The sequence below is a fragment of the Cygnus olor genome, chromosome 1 (genome assembly GCF_009769625.2).
Source record: "Cygnus olor isolate bCygOlo1 chromosome 1, bCygOlo1.pri.v2, whole genome shotgun sequence".
Lineage (NCBI taxonomy): Eukaryota > Metazoa > Chordata > Aves > Anseriformes > Anatidae > Cygnus > Cygnus olor.
In genome coordinates this window covers 144,740,642-144,755,685 of record NC_049169.1, presented here as the reverse complement: position 1 = coordinate 144,755,685, position 15,044 = coordinate 144,740,642, and the positions used below count along the sequence as shown (strand labels likewise).

The window sequence follows — 15,044 nt, the reverse complement described above, 5'->3', positions numbered from 1 at the left end:
TCACACCCGTCTGTACATTAAAAAACATTCGGTTTTGTTTACAGGAACAGCTTCCACCCTACAAGGTTAGCTCTGGCATCAATTTCTACACTGAAGCTCCCATCCCTCAGACAGCAGAGAGCTATAATGAACTCACTGATGTACCCGTCGTTCTGCTTTAACAAAAGGCAAAATAAAGAATTGATTTTTTAGCCTCTTCGTATTCAACTGAGCATTTGACTAAACTTTTGAGGCTAAGATCTGTGGTCTTTAAAGAGCTAAGATGAAGCACTTAATTTACTAAACACAGACCTGCTAGTCAAAACCAGAAGAGTCCCATCCTTCCCTCTGTGCCCGTGGGCAAGATATTTGGAGGTGAACACATACAAAACACCTTGAGTGCCTGGAGTGTAGACATTACATCCCTCTCTCTGGCTCTGCCAAGTGCTCTCAGCCTCTTCTGGTCTCACACTGCCAGATCCTCTGCTCAGAGCACTTCAAGCAAAACGAGGACTGTCAGGAGCTGATAATTTATCGTGATGTCTCTCATGAGAAACAGATTGGGTTTGAACCTGCTGTGATCAGCAGTTCAACTTAAACCCCTTCATGCCTCCTCCTCCCATCTGTAAAACGGGAGTAAGTTAAAACCCCTTCTGCCGTGGGAATTCATTAATGTTACGAAGCCACACGTTTCTTTAAGAGCAACTGGTCCTTTTCCATGGCTTCAATACCAAAAAAAAAAAAAAAAAAAAAAAAGAAAGGATTTGGGAATGGAATGTTAGAACACAATCCCAGAAACGATTTATTGCGAGTGTCCAAGTATTATGAATTCATTTAATATTTAGCGTAATAGCAACCATCCTTCATAAGAAATTAATTTAATATTTATACGGCTGTCCAAGACAGACCTTTCTGCAGCAGTTTTCACTGTAAATCAACTAAACATTAGCGGGCATAAGTGCTGTACAGAAATCTTCAGCAGATTTTGTGGGTTTTGAAAAGAGAGAAGTTTACAGAGGACATATCTGATGACTTTCAGGAATTACGTTTTTGAAAGAAAAAAAAAAAAAGATGGTTTCCTTTTTCCATTCACAGACTGCTGTTATATCGCTTTCTAGGAAATCTGTAATCTACTGAAACAGCTGTGTAATTATTGAGTTTTCTTTGTCTGCTAGCTGCATTTCTAATTGACTGCAAACTGTGTTTGACGTCCCTGCCTCCTAAACCCACCAAGGTCAGACCTTTGCATCTGTGCTGATGGATGGATTCACAGTCCTGACAGCCCTTCTCCCATCTCCTGGCTACTGCCCACACGTCTAACTGAATTTAAATCATCACCTTTGTGTTGCTCAGGTTTTATTCGAGGAGGTTCGCAGTCAAAAATTTCCAAACCATTAATTTCATAAGGATCAATACCTTCTTTTAAAAAAAAAAAAGAAAAAAAAAAAAAGAGAGAGAGAAAGAGTGAAAAGAGCTTTCAGATAAATCCCAGTTAATAAAAAATGGACTGTGAACACAGTATCTCCAGGCCAGAATTTCTTACTTCCTTCCTTCTCAGTGGAAATCAGTTGCTGGCAATACATGGATGGGATGGGCAACGTTTCTGAGACCCTGAAGCCTTGGGAAGCCAACACTTGGATAGGTACAACTTCCCCTTGATATGTCACTGTGGGAGCATTTTGAAAAGTGAGTACAGTCTGAGCTTAAGAACTCATGAAAGACTAGATCAAAATTGAAGTCTCAGATATGTAAATGTTGAAATATTTTGCTTCACAGTAATTGGGGATGATTTTTCCCCTCATTAATAACCCCACTTGAAGATAATAACCAGCTCTTCTTTCAGCTTCAGAGATGAGATGAGCACAGAACGCGGCTCCTTCGCTGATGACTGAGTGATAATGGAGTCCCGTGTCTGCAAAGTAATAATCATGCCATAATCCAAATACCAATTATATATCCTGGCTTTATTAATATAAGTCTTCATTTTCTTTCTTTCTTTCCTTTTTTTTTTTTTTCTTCCAAACCACCCTAATAAACAGAAAATTCGGCTTTAATTTCTTCATCTGCAGCTCCTGATATTTCATTTCCTACCTATCCAGACTCATTAAATAAATGAGGAGACCTTGCTGCAGCTGATAGAGGAACTGGCTCCAGCCATTGAAATGAGGTAATTTCTCATGCAACACCAGTTACATCAATAGATAAGAGAGCCAGAGGGAGAAAAAAAAATCATTTAAAAATGAAGAAAAGAGAAACAAAACTGCTTAAATGCTGCCCTGAGCCCTAAAGAACAAACGAGGAACTCATCTATCAGTCAGTACCCCCAAAACACCACTTTTATTGCTTGTTTAACTTGGCCAGTACTTTTTCCAGTAAATTTAAGTTAGTGTCTGGAGAGTAATGCATTTTTATTCTGATTCCAACTTGGTTGTCAGTGATCGATGCTTGCATTGAAAGAGTAGGTGGTCTTTTGGGTTGTCTTTTAGGGAAAAAGCTATTCAGGTTTTCAAATTCTGTAAAATGACTTTGTAAAAGGACTTGAGATTTTGATAATTATTTAAAAAGTGCAAAACACAAACCAGCATCACCTCAAAGGAAAACTTCTCATCTGAGAAGTTTTTGGATATGCATTTATCACTTGCAGTTTGACAGTTTTCTGATGAGGCATAGGTGATAGATACGATTCACAAGACAACAGCAATTACTTTCCCATAATTGCTACACAAGTTTTTCTGATTTTAGGAAAAGAACAGTTGTATATCTCATGTTATGTGGAAATACTTGCCAAAGATTTAGTTTTTAATGGAGACAACTGCTTCTGACCAGACGTCTATTATTATAATCTCAGTATACAAGTATGCTAAGGAACAAACAGAATTTTAGGTTCATAACTTCATTAGCTCTTAAATTCCAGCGGTAGTAACATGCATATATACATACATGCACAAATATATTAGACTTATGGTCACTAACTTTTATAATAACTGGTATGAAAGCCATAAATGTCTTGCAGTTAGATCTCACCAGGCCTTTCAAATGTTTGAAAACAAAACTGAGAAAAGAAATTAGAGTTCAGGCCCCAGAACTGCAAAGCACACAGGCACTTAATCATGTGCTTTTGGTGAACTGGGGGGGATGCAAGGCTCTAGAGACTACTAAAAGAGATGCAGAAGGAACCTAAAAATATATTTGAATATTCAATTTAGATGGAATATTAGATCTTTCAAATACTGGAACAAAGTTAAAGACTAATTTGCAGTGAAAAAAAAAAAAAAAAAAGCTGAAGTGGAAGCAGAGTCTCAGCCACCACTGGGCTTCCTGGAGTCTGCTGCATTCGTAACAGCCAGAAGGTAGAAAGAAAAATTACTGGTACTCTAAAACTATTTACAGTGAATGAGAGACAGATGATGTGCTACCCTGATATTGTCTTTTTTCTGAGTTTGATGGAGGCAGAAACTGATGGATAGTTTTGTATTTCATTGCTTTTCCTGGTCTGGTATGCAGGGAATAGGTGATGGTTATGAAAAGTATGGAAAGTTTTAAGATATGCAACTTACTCCGTGCCCTGATATAACAGTTTTCAGTGATATTTTTTAGAGGGAAAAGCTGAAACAGAGCACCAGGGAACTGAAAACTACTCAATACCTCGATGAAGTTATTCAAAACTGTGTGCTGAAAAAGTGAAGTACAATAACACCAAAGGAGGTGATGAAACCATGGTCTTAGCCAAGTCCATGGCAGCATTTCCACTTATTTACAAGCAGCCAGTATCTCTGGAAGTAACCTCAAGCTCAGATGGATGTGTTTTAATCCTGAGTTTAGTCCATCTCTTCCTTTGAAGTGTGAGCAACCTCTCTGGGAGCTCAAAACAAGGGAGTAGACATGATATCCTTGCACACATTTGGCATTGAGCTCCCTTCCTCACTCAACAATGCTCAAAGCACAAAGCACTGAGTTCTCCTCTGCTCCATTCTCCTGTCCCTACGCCCCTCAGCCTACAAGCAGAGGCACAAAACATACATATTTCACATGGTAAGCGTGGTCTCCCATCTCACTTCAGGAGAAAACTGAACAGAGGAGTTTCAGGCAAGTGCTACAAGTGTGAGATGCCCAAACATGACCAGTCGTACAAGGAATCCTCATCCTGTGTTTCTAGAAGGAAAACCTGGCACTCTGCAGAGCTGGGGACATGCTGTGAATCCCAAGTAGAAACAAGGAGCTTCCTCAGGTTGAAAAGAAGATCGAAGTTACCCTTCCCCTACCAGTATCTCCTGGCAGCTAACTTAAATACCTGCTCTGCCTGGCAGATTTTGTGAACCCCATTTCCTAGGCACTTCGTTCTACCCCCAGGTTAACTGGGAATTGTGAATTCCACTACGAAGCAAGAGCCTTAGGGTAATGAACTTCAGCACTCAGCAAAAGTTAATGCTTATTGTGAAACTGGCTGACAAGTCAATGCAGTGTGCACTCTGGAAATAGAAATCAATAACCCCAAGTATACACGTGATGCTATTGACTCTAAATTGGCTATTCTCATACAGAAAGGGAGTCATTCCTAAAACCTGATGCTCAGCAGTATCAAAAGGCAAAAGATCATATTGGGAATTGCTAGGAAAGGGCTGGAGAACTTGGCGAAGATCTCCTATAGGAAACAACATTGTGGAAAGCCCCGCCATGCCTTCTTGAACACCATGTCCTGTTCTGGCCACCGCAGCTGGAAAAGGCTGTGGACTAAAATTAGAGAACTACAAACAGTGCAGAGAATGGCAACGAGGATAATGAGAGGTGTGGAACAACTCCTGCACAGTGGAGATGCCAGCTTGGAAAGCAGACAACTGATAGGAAATAGACAGTGGCCTACAAAATCCACTACTGCATAGAGAAGGTAACGTGGGAACAGATCGCTTATTTCTCACAATGCAGGAATTAGGGGAAGCATAATGAGATTATCAGGCAAATGGTTGAAACTGAAAAGTAGGAAGCACTTCTTTACCCAACACATAATTAAATACGGACTCACTGCGCATGGGATTGTGGAAGCCAAAAGTACAAAGAGGTTCAAAAGGGATTAGAGAAATTAATGGAGAACCCATCTAGCAAAGGCTGTTAAAATGATGGTATGGATCCAACCGCTGCTTCAGGAAGCCCCAAGAGGTAAATGAATCAGCACTTGGAGCATACACAGGGTGCCTCCACCTTGCTGCAAAGAGGTAGCAAGTAGAGGTAGTCGTAAAATCAGTGACAATGATTGTTATGAAAAAATATATAAATATAGCTATTTGGGCAAGAACATAGGACAAAGCCAGGGCTGAACCTTCCCCCGTGTCATATCAGCTTTGGGAAATCAGCTGTTCAGAGACTTCCTCAGCTGCAGGGGTCTGAGAGAGGGCAAAAAGCAGCCGTCAGGATGCGCTGTCAGCCGAGGAAGAGACACAGAAGGTTGGGAACTGCAACCCCAGAGCACTTTCACAGCCCTGCAACTGCTATTTGGATTCCTTGGCTCCATCTCTGCTGTGCAAAACAGCACAGACCAAGGGCTGCAGAGTTTGCCCCGCAGCAAGGAGCCACAAAAGTACTGGTGATGGGGCTGATGGGGCCCTACTGCTTCCAGCTTGCTTCCTAACCTGGCATTGCACTGCCTTTGTACAGGCCAAGGGCTTCCTTGGAGATAGCATGGGGGTCTCCGTGATGCTATCAAGTCTTGAGGACCCACCCTAAACTGAAGGCCAGAAATTTTAAACCTTTAAAAATATATATATAAATCAAGTATGAATAAATGACTTAGACAATTTTGGTAGACTAACTGTAGTTTCCAAGGAATTTAAGCAAAACAGATGGATGGATTACAAGCATCTTTCTGAAAAGTTAGGTTCATTTATTGAAGCTAGAGAAAATCTATCACAGCTTCACTGACAGCACAGGATTCTGAAACGAGAAAAAGATGTAGAAACATTAAATTTTAGACAAACTGCTTAGAATTAGTGTTTTTTAAATATGATGATTTAGACTGACTGGTTAGCTTGCTGCTCCTTGTCTTTTGTAGGGAAATGAGAAAGATTTATCGGTCTTGGGGAGCACCGGGAGCAACACTCGCTTTTTGCAGAAAGCCAGAACAAGCTCACTCGTTGAACACTTGAATGAAAGAAAACCCAAGACAGAATTCAGGATGTGCTTTGACATACTCTGATCTTACACATAGCTAGCTCTGGCTCTCCCCATTCACAAGGGATGGATTTCATTTCAGAAGCAAACAGTTAGAATTGCATGGTCTTGCCTTGTAATCTTATTAAATGACAGACAAGTGAGATTTGTACTTTTATGGAAAGCAGAAACATGTGGGTAAAAGGTTTGGATTAGTGGAGGTCATCTCGTCCCTTGTCACTGACGATTTTATTCCCACTTGGTTGATACTACTGCAGCAGCCATGCCACCTCGGGCTGTAATTTCAGCACTTCCAGCGAGCTAAATAGCATTGGGGTGGCTGGCACTCAGAGGCAAGATTGCTTGTGGAGAATTCAGGCATCACAGCAGGTATATTCTTCTCTCAAAATCAATTCCCCACAGAAGGGAAAAAGGGCTGCCTGTGGACAATGAAAAATTGGCAGGATTTGTGTGCGCCAGACACTGAAACACATTACAGTGAAATAATTCCTACAAACAATTCACCAGTTCATAAAAATGCATTTAACTAGAGACCGAGAAACCAGCCGAGACTGACAGAGCTTATCACACCCACATGGACTGTGGGCCAGAGGCTATGAAAGCAGAAGCTCCTATTGAGCAGGCAACGTATTTCTGACTATTTGCTGGGCTTCACACCGCTGCTGGGACAGCCTGGCTCAGGCGAGGGGCAGGAACAAGAGGGGCCTGGTGGTTCCCAGGCAATCTCGTGTTGTAGAAGCAGGTCCTGGGCTTGATCAAAATCACGAGCACAAACAGTTCACTTTCTGTGAAGTTTGCCCTCCAGTTTCAGCAGCTCCCAAAGTATCATATCTGAGCATCCAAAAACCCCATTCCTAGTGCCTTTCATATGTAAAACAAAAACAGGCCCTGCCCCTGCCCCTCCGGCCCTCCTGAGTTCTCTGCCAAGACAAGAGCCAAGACGCGAAGTGCATCAATAGCATCGAGAAGAGACACAGAAGAGACACACTGACTCAAACTGCCAGCATCTTTTTGGTGAGCTCAGCCCCTCAGGGGCTGTGGGATGAGCAGGAATCCCGTGAGGCCTACATCCACGGACATCGCTGCCCTTGTGGCACTCGGCAGCGCGGCGTGGGGACAGAGCTGGTCGCCGTCACACTTGAGGTGCCAATTACGACAATTATTATGAGTGCCTAAGCTTTGCACTCAGTTTGGGTCCTGCTCTGCGTTTTCAAGCAATGCCCTGTGAACCGCTCCTGGGACACACCGAGGTGGCCGAAGCCCTTTTCCCCTACAGAAACCAATTTACCACGTATGCTCTTTACAAAAGGAACAGGGAATCCCAGAATCATTTTAAAGGATTGCAAAGTAACCGGCTGTCAATGTCAGAGGAGTGCCCAGGCATGTAAATGACAATTTCTTTGATGTAACCAAGGCTCTGCGGCTTTCCAAATGCCACAACACTTGGGTTGTAGTTACTAATAAAGCTCTGCGGTGGCTAAAGGCTTGCTAGAAGCTGCTGAAGCTCTGGCAGAATTTATTATAGGAGCATCCTCTCTTCTGCAAAAATTGGGTTTCACCTTTTTTTCCTTGTTTTGTCCTTTTTGTTACTTAAAAAATAAAAATGGAACCAGCAAAGACAATTTGCTAATAAAAGCAACACCCTAATGCCAAAGTCAGGTCTTTAGAGGAATAATATTCTCCTTTCTTAAATTAAAGAGCTGAGCAAGAAGGATCATCAGTGAAAAGCCCCATAATGCTGCTAAGCCAAACAGAACAACTATGTGAGGGGAGTCCATAGCGTTGTGGCTTTGTTTCCTTTTGCCCTAAGCCTGGTTCATTACACAGTGAAATCTTATCCTCCCACCCTATCTTCCTTTCTTTTGTCTGTTCTATCCACTTTTTCTTCCTTGACACATGGCCTACAGGTATGATCATATAATTAAATGCAATTGAGGTACAGTGATTTAACTAATTAGTACCTGTCACGTTTCCCACCTAAACCAACCAACGTTCCCCATTTCCTCAGCCCACTCCAACTGTGAGACAAAACACATCAGCTCAAATGTCAGGCGTCAGCTGATTTGGGTAAACCAAAAGGTCTGAGGAAACGTTTTATGTCAAAGCTGGCAGTAGGAAAACTTCACTGGTGCAGCCAGCAAGTGCCACCTCACACGGGTTGCAGGCATACTCACGTCGGTAGCCTCATGAACTCTCTGGACACAAATGGCTCATTTGCTGCTCCTCTGGAGTGTGCTACACAATGAGGCTGTGACACTCGGTCATGTTCTCACAGGTGGCTACTGCACAAATATCCAGCAACAATGACAGATACGCAGCATATTCCTCTTTGCTCTACCAGCTAGTTGACTGGTACAGAAGAGGCCAGCGTGACCTGGAATCAAAGGTGGATCCTGCCAACTAATAGCACAAAATGGTCGATTACAACACAGAAGCTCAAAAAGCCTCTGTGAAAACATTGCTTGCATAGATCTCATATCTGAAAATGATAGAAACTATATAAAGATAAAATCACTACTGCACTGGAGCAGAAATGACAGCTTTGTCATAACAGCCTGTCTCCAAGCCTGCCTACCACAGATGAAGTTGAAAACCCCTTTACACAAGTCGGATAAAAGTGCATGAAGATTTCCCCTTGACCTCAGTGGTTGATCAAATGGCGCTGTGTACCAAAAGACTGACAGCCTTTCTTATTTTCACTTTAGCAAACCATTGTGGGCAAACACTGGCTTTGAATCATCTCATCTTCAGTTTGACCATGGCTAATTGGAATGTCTCTGCCTAGGAAGATAACAGAATTGGTAGCCCGGTAGTTAAGCACTCATGACTTCTAATCAAGTTCTTGTACTATGATTACTATTGCTTCATCTGACAGTCCTCCCACAGTAGAGCAGACAATATGATGAGTATCTTGTAGTAGCTTGTCCTTTCAAGTTCTTCTTGCTAGGACGGCAATGAGTGTGTTTGAGGGGTCCCTTCCAGACTTGCTCTCTCTCTGTTTTAACTCAGCAGCATACATCCAAGAAGTCAGACTGAAGACAGATAACCAGATGTTACCAGTTGCTTTGCAATGTGTTCCAGGTAATGATTTTCTGTCAAATAGAAGAGCATTTCAAGTAGGTACCAACAGGGCTTGTCTTAGGCTTAGTGCTATTCAATCTTTTCATTAATTACTTGGTAGTTGAGCTAGAGCTCTAAAACCTGCAGTGGGCACTGTGCTGAGTGTGTCTGCCAGCAGCTGAGAGAACAAACAGGGTAACAATTCAAAACAATTTTCCTAAAATGGAGAAATGGTCCCAAATCAACACGGTGAAATTGAGAAAGACAAGCATGACGTGCAACTGCTTGGAAGGATAAATCAAATGCACACATGTAAAATGAGGAGTGATTGGCAAGCCAGCAGCTCTGCAGAAAGGGACACGGGAGTTACAGTAGATAACAAACGGAGTGAGTCGAGATGCTGCTGCGGAAAAGGCAAAATTCACCTGGAAACACATTAACAAGCATCTTTTATGTAAGCCATGGAAAGTACTTACTTGACCCTAACAAGGTCTCAGCTGAGTTCCATTCTGGGGCACTACTCCTTAAGACCCCAGCAAGCTGAAGACTGTCCAAAGGAGAGCTGAAAGTATTACCAGAGACCAGAAAACTGTACCTGTGAAGAAAGGCTAGGAACCGGGCTCAGTTAGGCTGGAAGCAGAGAAATTGTGAGAGCAGAACATGCTACTAGTTCTCTAATACTGAAACTATTGGAAGAGAAAGCTTATCAGCTGCTTCTCCAGAACAGGACATAAAGAAGCATCTGTAACCACGGAAGATTTAGGAGGGATAATAAGAATTTTTCTATCAATAGAGATATGGAAGGACTGGAACAGATTGCTCAAGGAAGTTGTAGAGCGATCTTAATTGAACAATTTTAAGACAAGTTAGGCATCCATGGTTTGACTTTCTCATGGCTGGTGAACAGATGCCCATCCCATGCCTGCAGGGCCAAGATCCTTCCTACCTTCCCCGTGCCACTTTCTCTGCTGGTCAGCAGTATCTCTCGGCCAGGTTGTGTCTAAGCCTGCCAACCAAAAGTATCTGGCTTAGATATAAAACCTATCCAGAAAAACATTTAAAAGTTGGAAAACCAGTTTTCTCTTTTATGTCCTGATCAAAGCCTAGGTTACGCGTTTCCCTTGCCACAGCAGACACCACTGTGTAGATAGGCTCTGCCTGCCCGACCTACCCCCTCTCCTGTCTCAAAACTGAAGACACAAAGAGTAACAGGATGTGGTACAGGAGGGAATTGAGATCTCTGAAGTCATCAAAACAGCCAGCTAGTTCCATTTTTAAATATGCCAGTTCTGAACTGTTCATGAATGGGGACTAAAAAACACAGAACAGCAAATTTACTTTACTGTAAATTAAGTTGGCCATGGCCTCACATTAAATTACTTCTCTCCCTGGGGCATCTGGTGATGAAGCCCAACTCCAGTCTGCTGCTAGACTGCTGAATACAGTCTGATGTGAACGAATATTTTACCTTCTATAGTCTTAGCTTAAAGAAACATATCAGTCAATGCGAACCAAACAAAATATATGCAAAAAAGCAAAGCAATGTGTTGAGTTCTGCCTTTATAATTAATCGTTTTTATAAAAGGATGACGGATTGACACCCCAAATTAATTGATTCCAAACATCCCGCAGTCATAGTGTCTGAAAAACAACTTCTGTATGGTGTACTTCCTGAATTCCTTGGGATGATCTTTTCTCTAGAGGGCAATAATAAGAGCATTTTTCTTTAGACCAACAGGGACAACCACTGGCTCCATGTCCTGACTTGGTCTGAAGGGAATTACTTGATGCTTGAGACATTCAGACGGAAAAAAAAATAATACCACCACCAACAAAACTCCCCAGCAAATTGACTTTAAAGTGGCTTTACCATTTGGCACAATAAAAGCTGAGGGCCCGTGAATATTTCTGCTGCTACTGCAAAATGAAAAATAAACAAAAATGTACAAAATAAGATAAATATCCCTCTGCTATAACTTGGTTATGCCCTCAAGTTACATGATGAAAACAGAAGCCTGCTGTAGATATTTGTTGTCTGTTACGAAGTACTGTTTCTACAGTACTGATGTTTGACAGAAACTGCAATTTCATTCAGTTTATGTAATTCTTCAAACAGAGCTTATTGAAGTATTTCTGTGTTGACCCCAGATATTTTAACCCACCTATTACGAGTAACCACAGAGCAAGGCAAGGAAAAATACCAGTACCTATGTGACTGAAAAAGAGAAATGTGGACACTGAGAAATTGATTACCATCGATTTTCACATCAAAGTTCAAACTTTGTCTCCATAAAACAACTGTATTAGCACTTGAGATATTTGTATCCCGGTGAATAATCCCTGTTGCCTCTTGGCTGTTTAAGATTTGCTGGCTTGTAAGCACATGGTTGGATAACCACTGAAGAAAGCAAATGAGTCCTGGACACATGGGAGGCCAAGATGCCGCTGACTCTGATGCCCTGCAAACTGTTTGCAGAGTTGCACTGCTTTCAAGGCAGACAGTTTTGTTCTGTTTATTTTTTATTTATTTATTTATTTTTCTGCTGGAATGATTTCACCCTGCGTGTCCCTTCAGGGAATGATGGGGCAGTGACAGCCATGTTACTCTCACTCTGTTTTTCAACCTGCGCATGGGAACTGGGAGCTCACCATTACGAGGGACCAAAGCACGTTCCTCAGGAACGGGGCAGGGAGAAGGCATGACTTGCAGCGGGCTGCTCAGCTGCAGCGTCGTGTGGCCTGGGGTAAGGACGAGGAAACTGGAGTTTAACAGAGGGCAAACAGGAGGCAAGGAAGCAGGACTTTGTAGCTGAGTGCAAGACGCAGTAGTGCCACAGCTGCTCAGTAAGAGGTGTCTTTTCAGTTGGGACAGGAAGGTTATTTCATTTCACACTACTGCCTCTACCCTCGCATCAGACGGCCCCTACAACGCCTTAACAGCCAGGATGTGTCAACATCCCCCATCGATACCACAAGAGCGCCCACATTTCACCTGACTAAGCCAAGGAGGCGCCTGCCACCCACTCCCACGCCTGGCCATCCGAGCCTGCACGGTTCCCTGCCACGGGGATGCCGGTGCCGCGATGCTCGTACGCAGACACGCACACGCAGATGCCTCCAGCCTTCTGTCTCCGGTGCTCCCTTGCGTGCTCTTTCCATTGCCAGTGTTGCTTCTTTTCCCCAAACAGTGCTGTGTATTTAGCAAAAACCCACAGGTCCTATGCATTATAAAATTAGGTCCCTGCAGGTGCCAGCAGAATGCTTCATCTTGGCACCCAAGCAGCTTCGCGTCCAGCAAGTAGATGAAGTGAATTTCCTCTTGAAGCTAAAGCACTCTCCATCCTGGCCTCCCCTGGATCTGCTTCCCCTTACGGCCACAGAACACAGCACAGAACCACTCGAAACGGCGCTAGAGAAATCCACCGCGGCCACTTCAGAAATCCTGTGACAGTGCTACGAGGCAGATAAGCAGAGGAAGGGGGAGAGGAGAGGGAAGAGGAAGAGCTCTCAGAGGCTGCTTGGCAGCAAAGTCAACACTGGAAATATCTGTGGGGAGTTTGAAAGCATTTCCTAACATCAAAAATGCGAAGAAGAAAAAGAAATTTTGATCAATGGCTTATTGCCCTTGATCTAAGCAAAAGAATCCTAGCCAGTCAGAAATAACAGAAATCTGTTTTATAGTAAGGCTGAAGTTTTCTATGTTTTGACAGCTGGGGCTGATGCTTTTGGCTGGGTTATTTGCCAGCGCTCAAATACTCATCAGCGAGTTGCCAGGCTTTTGTCCTTTCAAATTGAACTCTTAATGATGAAGGAGAAGGTGCTGGAGAGATTTGAAGCATGAGCTCTCTGCCCTAAAGCAGAACTTTGTGGCCTGAATTCACATAACCAGAAAAAGAGGTTTCCACTCCCTGGCCAAGTTTCTGGTGAATCACTTGCTGGTCACAGAGCCAAGATCTGTTCTTCTGGAGCATGGGAAGCAGTGGTGCGTTTGTGATGAATGCAGCCCCCCCCTCCTTTGCTGAAAGGAAATGGATTAACAGTGTGTATTCTGTGCACAAGTCTTTAGAGAACTGAACTAAAATATTCCAGATTAAAGAATTCTTCCTGAAGAGCAAACGGGAACACGTGCAACAGAAAAATCGGACTCTGAAAATGATCGGTGAAATGTTGCTGGTGGTGGCTCTGGGATCAACTCAGACATCTTACAGATTACCCAAACAAATTAGCTCCACAGAACTTATTATCATTTTCACGCAAATTTTTACATTATTATTTTAAGGTTGCTTCTTCCTGATGCTTCCTACATTTCCGTATACTTATTCTAAGAATTTGAACCAGACTCCTCTGCTCTTGAGCGATTTGTTCATTTCTGTGTCTCACTCTGCTTTCACGTTGTCACTTGGCTGTCGTCGTTCCGTTTCATACCTGTACAACTCAGGGGGCTCTCCTAGGTTAACTGGCTACAAAGTGAAAAATATTAAATCATTGCATATCTACTAGGAAGACTGAATTCCTCTTCCAAAACTTCAGGGCCGGTCATTTTGACTTTGTATCTGAAAAATCTACTTTCATCAACTCTATCCTAAGCTGCTTTTATTCATCCCAGGGTGACCACTATTTTTGTTATGTCATTTTATATCTACACAGTCCCTGCAAATGCTCAGCACTTCACTTTTGAGACTGATCTTCCATTTTCTGGATAAGGAATTCAATTTCTTTAGTAGATATGAAGTGATAACAAACCCTTTCCACTCAGGGACAAGTTAATATGAGAAGAAGTCGCAACACGGAGGCTCACAATAAATGAAAACTGAAGGTGAACTACCATGTAGAATCACATCCTTTAGGCGGTTTTAGTTTTTCCAGATGACAGCTTAAACACACGGCTTTGACATGAAATAAGGCCAAAGAGCATCTCAGAGTTTACAAAGCCAAATTTTTTCAAAGGGCCTTTGATCTAGTCCCCAGCTCTACGCAGAGCCAGGGTGGGCATTGCCTGGTGGGACGGGGCTGTGGGTTGCAACTTTGGTGCAGGCAGAGGAAGGCACTGGCAGAAAGGAGGAGCATTGGAGAGGGAATTCTCTCTGGTCACATCTACACTGCACGTAAAACAAGGCCAGGAATGAGGATCAAACCCCAGTCTGCAACCATTAATCACTGTGGGTTTGGCTCTCTCCCAGGGCAGCGTATGGGCCACACCACGTACCAGGACTGTTCTCGATAAGCAGCCTGGATGCAGTCACCCTGTTTTGGGTGGAGAAGAAAGCTTAGAAATGTGGATGCAAGTCATGCTGGGACACTTGCGCGGCCAGAAAACAGGCCTTGGCTTGTTCTACCTTGTAATTGAGTCCTTACACCAGGATCAAGCCAAACAGACTGTATCATTTGAGGAATGCAGCTATTTTGAGCACAGCTGATATTTGAGAAAGTGAGTGACACCAGTGAGAAAAAATAACAGACAGATGTTTACTGATTCAATGTTCACATGCAAAACTGTTGGTGCATGTTCAAAGTCATTTTCTGAAGATGTGTCTCTTGCTATCTTAACATCAGCAAACAGAAACCCACTATACTTTCCCATTCTCTGTGACTTGCTAATCCAGCTCCTCTCTATATTCCAGGAATACAGTTACTAATTTTAAAACTGCAAATGGATTTTTTTTCTCTCAACACAGTTATAAGAAACATTTAATTTTACATTGCCAATTTTCAAATATTTCTATGCACTCTGGCTAGGTAAAACAGTAAGGAGTTGGTGTAACTCCACGATGAATTAATGGGTTGTTCACTAGAGCAAGCTCTTATTTTCCTCTTTAGCAGATACTGGGCTAGACATTTTGGAA

The 15,044-nt window shown here is 42.8% G+C and overlaps 1 protein-coding gene and 1 long non-coding RNA gene across 2 annotated transcripts in view; both read right to left on the bottom strand.

The window, feature by feature from the left end:
* Positions 1-15,044, bottom strand: part of SH3RF3 (SH3 domain containing ring finger 3) — a 241,142-nt gene that overhangs the window by 14,181 nt on the left and 211,917 nt on the right.
* Positions 5,841-9,089, bottom strand: LOC121067915. Its single transcript, XR_005818513.1, has 2 exons — positions 5,992-9,089; positions 5,841-5,904 (listed from the first exon to the last, which is right to left on the bottom strand). It is a non-coding gene; the product is annotated as an uncharacterized LOC121067915 (long non-coding RNA).